Source organism: Camellia sinensis, chromosome 5 (assembly GCF_055761805.1).
Source record: "Camellia sinensis isolate YWXY chromosome 5, ASM5576180v1, whole genome shotgun sequence".
Taxonomy (NCBI): Eukaryota; Viridiplantae; Streptophyta; class Magnoliopsida; order Ericales; family Theaceae; genus Camellia; species Camellia sinensis.
In genome coordinates, this window is record NC_138965.1 from 87,060,902 (window position 1) to 87,072,098 (window position 11,197).

The 11,197-nt window shown below is 37.8% G+C and overlaps 1 pseudogene across 1 annotated transcript; it reads right to left on the bottom strand.

The window, feature by feature from the left end:
• Positions 1 to 7,254: 7,254 nt before the first annotated feature.
• On the bottom strand, positions 7,255 to 10,958 carry LOC114290161 (protein HESO1-like; annotated as a pseudogene). Its single transcript, XR_014331154.1, has 7 exons — positions 10,700 to 10,958; positions 10,499 to 10,599; positions 9,531 to 9,626; positions 8,995 to 9,064; positions 8,221 to 8,351; positions 7,626 to 7,736; positions 7,255 to 7,536 (listed from the first exon to the last, which is right to left on the bottom strand). The product of XR_014331154.1 is annotated as a protein HESO1-like (transcript).
• Between the last annotated feature and the right edge of the window lie 239 nt (positions 10,959 to 11,197).

The following is an 11,197-nucleotide window of genomic DNA, read 5'->3' on the forward strand; positions in this document are numbered from 1 at the left end:
TTGTTTCGTTTCGACTACATTAAAGGTATTTCGATGAACGAACACCTAAATAACTTCAACAAAATTATTACGGATTTGAAGAATTTGGATGATCAAGTTGGTGATGAAGACAAAGCACTGTTATTGTTAAATTCCTTGCCTGACTCGTATGATCATCTCACTACTACTTTACTGTACGGTAAAGAGAAGATCAAGTATATTGATGTTGCAAACGCCTTGGTGAACAATGAGTTCAGAAGGAAAGATAAGTCTGCAAACAGGGACTCAACATCCGAGGCATTAACAGTCAGAGGCAGAACAAATAACAGAAGAAATACAGGGCGAGGAAAGTCTCGCTCAAAATCTAGGGGGAAACCTTCAGACAAAAGACGTCTTGCAAAAGACGAGTGTGCAGCTTGTCGCCAGAAGGGGCATTGGGCAAAAGATTGTCCAAATAAAGACAAGACAGAAGAGAAGGTGAATATTGCACGAGATGAAGATAAAGATGAAGGAGGAGCCTTCACAGTTTCATCATATGGCCAGTCTGATGAATGGATAATAGATTCCGGATGTTCATTCCATATGTGTCCTAACAAGCAGTGGTTCTCGAGCTTACGAGAGTTCGATGGAGGAGTTGTGCTGATGGGCAACGACCAAGCTTGCCAGACAAAGGGGATTGGAACAATAAAACTGAAGATCCATGATGGAACAATCAGAATTCTTGAAGATGTACGGTATGTACCAGATCTAACCAAGAATCTCATCTCAGTGGGAGTTTTAGACTCCAAAGGTTACAGAGTAACCATGGAAGGTGGAGTCCTTAAAGTTGTTCGAGGAGCATTGGTTGCAATGAAGGGTACTCGACAGGGAAATTTATATTTCCTAGATGGCTCTACAGTCACAGGGAGAGTGGCTGTCTTCACCAGCTCAGAAGATGATGCATCAGACACTTCCAAACTTTGGCACATGCGCCTAGGGCATGTCGGTGAGAAGGCTTTACAAGGGTTGGTAAAGCAAGGCCTGTTGAAAGGCGCCAAGACGGGAAAGCTTGAGTTCTGCGAGCATTGTGTATTGGGCAAGCAAACAAGAATCAAGTTTGGTACTGCAATTCACCGTACCAAAGGGATTCTAGACTACGTCCACACCGACGTATGGGGTCCTTCCAAGAATGCTTCGTTGGGAGGTAAACACTATTTTGTGTCGTTCATTGATGATTTCTCTAGAAGAGTTTGGATTTATACAATGAAACACAAAGATGAAGTCTTAGACATCTTTCTTACGTGGAAGAAGATGATTGAGACCCAAACAGGCAGACGGATCAAGAAGCTCAGATCTGACAATGGTGGAGAATATACATCAGATCCCTTCTTTGAGGTTTGCCAGAATGCAGGGATAGTGAGACATTTCACAGTTCCTGGAACACCGCAGCAGAATGGAGTTGCAGAACGCATGAACCGCACTTTGGTGGAGAAAGTCCGGTGTATGCTGTCACAGTCTGGATTGAGCAAGGTATTTTGGGGCGAGGCATTAAACTATGCTCGTCATCTTGTCAACAGACTACCTACCGCAGCATTAGATGGGAAGACTCCCATGGAGGTATGGTCAGGAGTCCCAGTTACTGATTATGATCAGTTACGTATCTTTGGATGTCCAGCATATTTTCATGTTATAGAATCTAAGTTGGATCCAAGAGCCAAGAAAGCCATCTTCTTGGGCTTCGGTGACGGTGTCAAGGGATACAGACTGTGGTGCCCTGAATCAAAGAAAGTTCTCATCAGAAGAGACGTTACCTTTGATGAGTCTGCAATGCTGAAGCAACCAGATCCTCAACAGAATGCGGAAGCATTGAAGAAGTCAGTGCAGGTGGAGTTTGAGACTCCAGCAAAGACTAGTCAGCCAATCAACCATCCTGAAGAAGTCTCAGAGGATAACTCTGAAGAGAGTTCAGATGAAAATGAAGATCCAGAGGCTCCGCAACAATCAGAACCCATTGCAATCAGGAAAGGAAAAAGGGTTACTAAGCAACCCAGTTGGATGACCGATATGGTAGCCTATGCACTTCCAATCATTGAAGACAATATTCCTTGCACTTTCAAAGAAGCCGTGCATAATGCAGAAAGTGTCAAATGGAAGGAGGCTATGGATGAAGAGATCGGGTCACTTCACAAGAACCAGACTTGGGAGTTGGTGCAACTTCCAAAAGGCAAGAAAGCAATTGGGTGTAAGTGGGTTTACACCAAGAAGGAAGGCATTCCAGGCAGAGACAACATCAGATTCAAAGCTAGATTGGTAGCTAAAGGCTATGCTCAGAAGGAAGGAATAGACTACAATGAGGTATTCTCACCTGTTGTGAAGCACACGTCTATTCGCATATTGTTAGCTTTGGTTGCACAGTTTGATCTCGAGCTCGCCCAACTCGACGTCAAAACTGCCTTCTTACATGGAGATCTTGAAGAGGAGATATACATGTCCCAGCCAGATGGTTTCAAAATTGCTGGAAAAGAGAATTGGGCCTGTAAGCTGAACAAATCGTTGTACGGATTGAAGCAATCCCCGAGACAGTGGTACAAGCGATTTGATCGGTTCATGATGGAGACAGAATACACAAGAAGTCAATTTGATCATTGTGTATATTTCCGTAAGCTTCCCGACAGTTCCTTCATCTATTTGCTCTTATATGTAGATGATATGCTGATTGCATCTACGAGCAAGGTGGAGATTGACAAACTCAAGGCACAGTTAGCAAAGGAGTTTGAAATGAAGGATTTGGGAGAAGCAAAGAAAGTTCTTGGCATGGAGATCAAGAGAGACAGGAAGAAGGGCACGGTTTGTCTGACACAAACCCAGTATCTGAAAAAGGTGTTAGACAGATTTGGCATCAATAGGAAAACCAAAGCTGTAAGTACACCATTGGCCCCTCATTTCAAGCTTAGTGCTTCGTTGTCTCCACGCACAGAAGAAGAACGGAAGCATATGGCACAGGTTCCATATGCAAATGCAGTTGGTGCATTAATGTATGCTATGATTTGTACACGGCCTGACATCTCGCATGCTGTGAGTATGGTAAGCAGGTATATGCATGATCCAGGAAAAAATCACTGGCAGGCAGTGAAATGGATCCTAAGGTACATACATGGCACGGTCAATCTGGGATTGAAGTTCGAGAGAGATAACCGACTCGGGCAGAATTTGGAAGGATATGTGGACTCAGATTATGCTGGTGACTTAGACAAACGCCGGTCAACAACAGGGTATTTATTTACGCTTGCTAAAGGGCCGGTAAGTTGGAGGTCAACGCTTCAGTCAACGGTGGCTTTGTCTACTACAGAGGCAGAGTACATGGCAGTGACGGAAGCCTTTAAAGAAGCTATTTGGCTACATGGGTTGATTGAAGACTTGGGAATTGTTCAGAAGCACGTTGAGGTGTTTTGTGACAGTCAGAGTGCCATTTGTTTGGCAAAGAACCAGGTTCATCATGCCCGCACCAAGCACATTGATGTCCGTTTCCATTTCATCCGAGAAATTGTGAATGAAGGGGATATTCTGCTTCAAAAGATTGGTACTGCAGATAATCCGGCCGATATGCTCACAAAGGTAGTTTCTGGGATCAAGTTCCAACATTGTTTGGACTTGGTCAACATCTCTCGGAACTGAGCACCTTCGGGTGCATGGCAGTGTTGATCGATCACTATGTTGGATAAGAGAATCCTCGCCAAGGTGGAGATTGTTGAATATTGGCTACAGATTCTAGCCATGTGGTGGAAAGTGGCAGCCAGCTACATGGTGGGGAAGCCATGAGGCCATGTGAGTTGGCCATGAGGCCATGAGAATCCATGTGAAGCTTCAATCTGTAAAGCCACCGAAAGCACAACAATGGGCTGGCAGCCAGCTCATTTCAAAGGGTTCCTCTTGCATTTGTAATCTCTATATATAGAGAAGCTAAGGAGAGTTGAGGTACAGCTGAGGGGTGTGAGCTTAGAGAGCAAAGAGAGAGAGAATTACAGAGAGAATTGTAATTCTTACCATTTTGTTCAATATAGTGAATTCGCTGCCCGTGGACGTAGGCGACTTACCGAACCACGTTAAATCTTGTGTGTTATTGCTTGTTTGAGTTCCCTGGTGTGCCCCCGATCCGCAACACACTGCTGGGCAGTCCTGAGAGTGGTTTTGTTGTTGAACAGGCTACTGGTGTGGAGTGCTCTAATGTTGTTGCACTAGTGTCTGCTATCTGAAGGCCCAGGTTGTTCTTCTCTTGCCTATGGAGCAATGCAAGAGCTTGGACCATTCCGTGTCCATTATGTGCCTCAGCTGAGGAGATCAGGACAGCATAATGAGCTTAAGGACTTCAAAAGGACCTACTCTCATCCTATGAACTTTAAGGGGTTTGAGGTTGCTGCATAAGGTGGGTTGTGTTTCTGTTCTACATTCTGTTCTGCTGTGGAGTCTGTTGTTCTGCATATGATGCTGCTGCTCTTGGTCCAGATTCTGTATGGAAACAGATAGCTGCAAGTTTTGGTGGTTGATAAACAAAATTGGTCAGCTGTGGGAAGCTCTTGTTGTGCTCCTGTTGTGGATAGTTCTTTGGTCAACTTTTGCCTCAGGTCTGGTGGTTCAATGTTCAGTGTGCATAATGCTGATCTGTGCTAATTCAGTGGTCTTGTCTGAGTGGGTGTGCTGCGGTTGGGTTGGTGTGTTAATCTGAGTTGGAGCAAGCTTGGAAGTGAGAGAGTTTTATCCTTCTTTCTCCTCAAGGATGGATTGGCTCATCTGGTAGTGTGCATAGGGCAGCACGTGGAAGTGTATCTGGATTCTACATTCCTTAGTAGACGATGGTTGAGTGCTCAGTCCAGCAGGTGTAAAGCAGCTATGCTCTGCCATGGAAATAGAGGTGAGATGGTGCCACTGGAATGTGTTCACTGGAATCTGTTTGGAGGTCTGTGGGTGATCTGAGTTTGGCTGCTGTTGAGAATAGCTCTGCTTTGTTCAGTTTCTTGGGTGCTCAAATATTTTATGCTGCTAGGTTCTCATTAGTTTGGGTTCGACTGCTGTTCTTGGATGGTTTGAAGTTGGCTACAAATCTTTTTCTTTGGTCGTTTTTCGTTTTGTTTTTTGGTTACTTTTGATTGGTTTCTCACCAATCTTGGATCAAGTGCTAGCGTATGATTGTGCTTCCTCTGCGGTGCCAACCTAGTTAGGATTATTGAGGTTAGCGATGATGCTTTTTACACTTCCCTACTTCGTTGATGTAAATTTTGCATGTGTTATGCCTTTTTTCATCAATAAAGCTTTCGTCTTTTGCTGATCAAAAAAAAAAAAAAAAAAAAAGAAGTGTACACCAGCAAAAAGGACAAAAAGCCAAAATGAGTGTTTTTTAATTTTTTATTTTAAATTGTGAAGCATGTTAAAAGAATGTAAAAAGGTCTTTATTTTGAATTAGTCCAGCTAAAATTCACAGTTATTAAAGTGATTATGTAATCATAATGACAAAACGTTGTGATGATTTCTTCTATACATTTTGCTCTTTACTTCTTTATTTTATTTTAAAATATTTTTGATTATTTTAATTTTTTTGTGTAATCTTCAATTTCAATGGGTTTTATTTGGAAAAATAGAAATGGTACAGGTTCAGAAAAAAATAAGTCCACAGGAATAGGGCATTAATTATTTTGTTAATCCTAACTACTTTCTTAAGCATAACTAAATCTAATTATATAGTTCATAATTAAATAGCTAATAATAATTGAATTAGATGAGATTTTATGGGTGTTGTACGGCTACCGTACACGTATGTATACATCATTACAAGAAGCAAGAAAATGCATGCCAAATGAGCATGGATACGTACGCATGCATGGGTTGAGAAATGGGAAATATGGTGAAAAAATAGAAAGGGAACTTCATTATGAAATAATTTTTCTTTCAAAAATGATTATTATCGTTCACAACGTGTCACATGAAAAATAAAATATTGTAAATAGTGAACACTTTTTTTTTGTTAAGAACGGGATAAAGATTTGATAAATATGGAAAACGAGCAATTTATCAAATATATTTCTAAGTTCTATTACTTTGTTAGCACGATGTTAACATTATAGGTATTTTCATAGGCTTATAGAATGTTTTCCTTTAAAAAGAAAAAGAAGAGAAACTATTGAAGTTCTGGAGAAAAATTAGAAGAAAAACAAGTTTTTAATAATAGGTGTCATAGAGACGGGTTTTTGATAATGATTTTCAAAACTTTTATACAATTGGTACAATTATATGATGCAATTTTATTATGATACTTTTTTTCTTTCGAAAAGAAGCCTTTTGCATTTGAGTAAGCAAATTGGTTTTGCACTTCTAAGCGTTGGGTATAACAACTAAAAAAAATATAATGAAATATTATGTGGTGGTATCATTATTTAATTAACAATTTTACGATGTGGTAATGAGGCTATATAATTAGATTATTGGGAGACGGGGGTGGTTCATCCAATCTCATTTGTGAATTTTTTTTATCAAGTAATATTACGTAATATTACATTGAATGGAATCATTGTTATCTTCAATATTTTTGGTATAAAAAAAGTGACCACACAAACTTTAAAACCTCCAAATTTGGCGACCAAAATATTGGTCGCCAAAAGTCTCATTTTTGGTCTCCAAATCTAATTAGTGACTAAATTTTTTTGTCGCGAAGTACGTTGCCTATACCCTGTCGGCGATAGTATTGGCAACTAAATTATTTTTGGTCGCCGAAAGTTAAACATTTGGCTACTAAACAATAGTTAGTCGGAAAAGGTGATCTTTTGGTGACTAAATTATTGGTGGCCGAAATTGAACTTTTGGCTACTTAACTTTGGTTAGTCGGCAAAGGCATCTTTTGGCGACTAATAAAACTAAATTAAATTATTAGAGACTAACTTTTAGTCGCTAATACAATTACGTACATTTAGCGACCAAACACTTTAGTCGCCAAAGGATGTCGTGTTTTCAGTGACTAAAATATTTAGTCGGCAATTAAACTTCCCTCATTCTGATTTGTTTTAACTACTATGTTGTTTAGTCGCAAAAAGCCATTTAGTTATTTTTGCTACTAAATTATTAGTCGCCAAAACATTTGCTTACATTTTTGGATACCAACATATTTTGTCGCCAAATACTATATTAATTTTTTTTTTTTTATAATTTTTGAACCACCTGTATCCATTATTAGTGCAACTTGTACCCTATATAAATAATATAATCCATCAATATTGAATATATTACCAACCATTCAACAAAGTGCACACATTTCACTTCCAACCATCCAAAAAATTTATATTCAACGTCCAATTCTAAATGTAATACAAATTCCATACGAACCACGTATAATCCAACCCCAATAATTTAATTCCATACATAATAGAGGATTAACCAAATTTAGTATCCAATATCCTCGTTAGATGTCTAACATAATTTAATTCCATACATAAGTGCATAGTGGGTTCCCTGAAATGCTTCCGATATCCACGTTAGATGTCTAATGCCAACAGTCCTAGCCGTGTTACCTGGTTGCTCAAAAGGGTCCTCAACCTAAACAGCCATTAGCAATAAAATTAGCTCCACTAGTGGAAAAAAGCTAAGTCGTAGTTGCAGCTGTAGTGGAGAGAGGGAGAGATTACAAATAGTGCATAAGTTTTGGGCAGCCATCTCATATTGGTATCAATTTGTTCCCATTGTCCAGTATATGGGCAGATTCCTTTTTCTGAGGCCCTCGAACTAATGTCAGCAAACTGCAAAAAAGAAAAAAAAAAAATTTGCTACCCAATCTATCGAAAATTAATAAACAGTCTATTTGCATGTTCGACAATTTCTCATAGCCATCCCATTCATAGAATTGGGAAAAACCCTCCCTTTTGGGCCAGAATAAATTTTATGAATCAAATATTAGAAAGACAAAAACATTTATTGTATTTTATACACAATATCATTCAGGTCAAAATACCCAAAAATAAAATAAAAGAAAGAAAATGTAACAAACAGATACAAGGTGCTGGGACGGATCCAAGATTATAACTATGGGGGTGCAAAAATATGTTTGGGTGTGCAAATCCTTATAATTTTTAATTATTTTAAAATTTCTAATATAATAAGTGATATTTTTCAAATTTTAGGGGGGTGTGCCCCCCACCTGCCCACCCACCCTAGATCCATCGTTGGTGCTGATCTCATACATATAAATTCACTTGTAAAGGAAAGAATTATGAAAGAAATAACTTTTTTGAGGAATGAAATGAAAAGCTCAGACAAAGAACTTCTATTTATTTTTCTGGACTTATCCGATCTAAACTTGTTTATATTCTCAGCACATATTTATTCAATATATCTCTCTGCAACAACCCTCACACCTGCAATAAAACATATATGACAAATTATTAACCAAGCCGTTACGAAGATTTGGCAACTGTGGCTTTCATATTCACAAGTTATGCAACCATGGAATTCAATCTTCTTTGGTCAAATACTAGTCCCATTTTGCATCTCTTGATTCTCAAACCTACTAAAATGGACCAACATGCAAAAAGTTTTCTCAGATCACTTTCATTTTCTTAGAATCTTTCAAGTTTTCGATATCAACTCATGGAAGACCAAAACCCTGCTTGTAGAATATTTCTGACAGAATTCGTAAGATGTGGAAAATTGAAGCCTCAAACATGCACTTACACTAGTACCGGGACCACACTGTTTATGTTAAGAAGTACCAACAGAGAGAGAAAGCCCTCTATTGGACCTTAAAACACAATAATAATTTTTTTAGAATCTAATGCAGTCTTCATGTAATGGAAAGATAATAAATCATTCTTTTGGCACTTTAACTTCCAACTTCACAAGGAAATTTTAAATATTTTCTTTTATTGATAGGTTTCAACTTAGTATCTAAACTAATTATAGATTAAAATGTAAAATGTAATGTCGTGTTGCCTGTATCTTTATTAATTTCAGAAGAATGTAATGAAAAAAAAAAAAAGGGCCAAGAGAGAGGACAAGTACCTATCAGGTCATCAACTATATTTCCTGGGTAGATTTCTTTAAGAGGAGGTAAAAGTGGAGGTACACATGTCTGCAGGAGAAGAAAAAGATGAAGCACAGAGAAAAAAGGTGGAGATCTTGGTTTCTCCAAATCAGAAATAAAAAATGGATAATTAAAAGACATAAAAGGATATAAATATAATGGAGAAAACAGACACAGAGGATGCGATTGCATTAAGCTAAAAATTTATAGTTACAAAGTGACACAAATATAGAGCACACTATGATCACTGGAACACAAATAATACTTTAAGATCACCTTAAAAACAGGACTATACAATTTGATGGAATGGTTCACTATGTTCTCCTGTATATAAGTTTTACAGGTTGTAGGATTTACTTTCAGCGAATTAGTCAACTTCAAAGATCTTAGAATATTTCCAGTCGATGAAATATTAAAGAAGAATCCTCAATTTACTTTCAATTAAAAATATATAACAACAAAGCAATAGCAATAATAAGAAGAAGTCAACAACCATAATTATAGGTAAAATAACCTGAAAATGGAAAATAATAAGCATGCTGAGACAGTATGAATTTAAAGTTCCAGACTTTGAATCATTGATACCATGTATTTTGGCCAATTCCTTGACCTGCATGCAAAAATTGATACATCAAATTAGTGCATAGTTTCCTCACAGCATCATCATCTATTGATTTGTTATAAGAACGTGCCAATAAAACCATATTGCGGAAACGCCCATCACTTGAACAGATGGTTCAAGATGCTTGAGTTCAACCTAAGGCTGGCAAGATATCGTTCTACCAGCCTTTCTTAGTAGAACCAAAACAGCTAATCAACCCCAGAAACATTAGGAATGTGAGGGGAATGAAAAAATCCCTTGTATTATTCTCAAGGTAACAGTCCCGTAACCCAATTTCGCCTCGAGTAAAGCCATAGTGATGCAAATCTTATGCATGTAATATGTTGTGTATCAACCACGTATATCACATCTGACTTATCAGGCAATGTTTACCAATAAATGGATATTCCGAAAAAAATAAAAATTAAAGGTATAAATAAAAATAAAGAATATTTGCACATGTGAACTCTATCGAACATCTGTAGATAGCTTTCTAGAGATGTGCCTTCATAACTTGTTTAGCAGAAAGGACAGTATTGTCTTACATGTATATCAAAATCAAGAGGCTGTCTTTGTATTCTTTTCAAGGTTTTACGGGTTATAGGATTTGTTTCACTCTTTTGGCACTTTTTCTGAAGAAACAAGCATTTAGGACCTCTCCCCAATTCTTATTACTTAATATAACATTTATTGTTTTCTATCAAATATTTAAAGAAGAAAAATTAAGACAATATGAGAACTTTCCATCATAACAGACATCTAATGACTAGAAATATCAAATTGCATAGGAAACATAAAGACAACTAGGATATGTATGTGAAGTTTCTTGGATTTATATTTAACAAAATAAACCAAAAAACAAATAGCAATCATACGCTTACCAGAAAAAACGTGCGCTGAAACGACCGATGTCTCACAATTTGTTTGCATATGTAGTTACAAACATTTTGTGAGTCGTCGGTAACATATGTAGTTACAAACAATCAATTCAAACCTGAAAACTTAAACATGGCAGAGTCAAATTAAGAGCTGAACCTGATATAGAAAACAAAGGGGGGCAACACAGGTGAACATGAAAATACCTTTAACAGACCCCAAGAAAACATTGCAACCTGTGTCCTCCATGATTAGTTTCAGCTGAGTCCCATTAAGAATGCTTGGATCAGCATTAACATCAGCAATAGCAGTTTCAATGGCAACCTTTGAAACTCTTCCAATGACTGAATTGTAAGACAAAAGAGTTCCAATTCTAAGAATCTCTGGCCTCTGACACTTCACATGGCAACACAATAGGAGTCCGTAAATCAAAACCCAAACGGGGTTATCCAAAACTGACCTCATTGTGGCATTTCAGTGAACACTGAGAATGCTTAATAGCCTTACTGATGCAACTTTCAATTCAGTTTGTCCAATAATTTGATGACCAATGCATTGTAGATTAGAGATGAGTCCAAGCAGACCAAATAAAGCTCACAAAGGCTCTCAAATGTATTCTAAAGTATGCTTAATATTTGTGAGCATTTTCTAGTGCTCCTGATTAATTTGCTCATATTTCAATAAATAAATTTAAGGGTAAATTA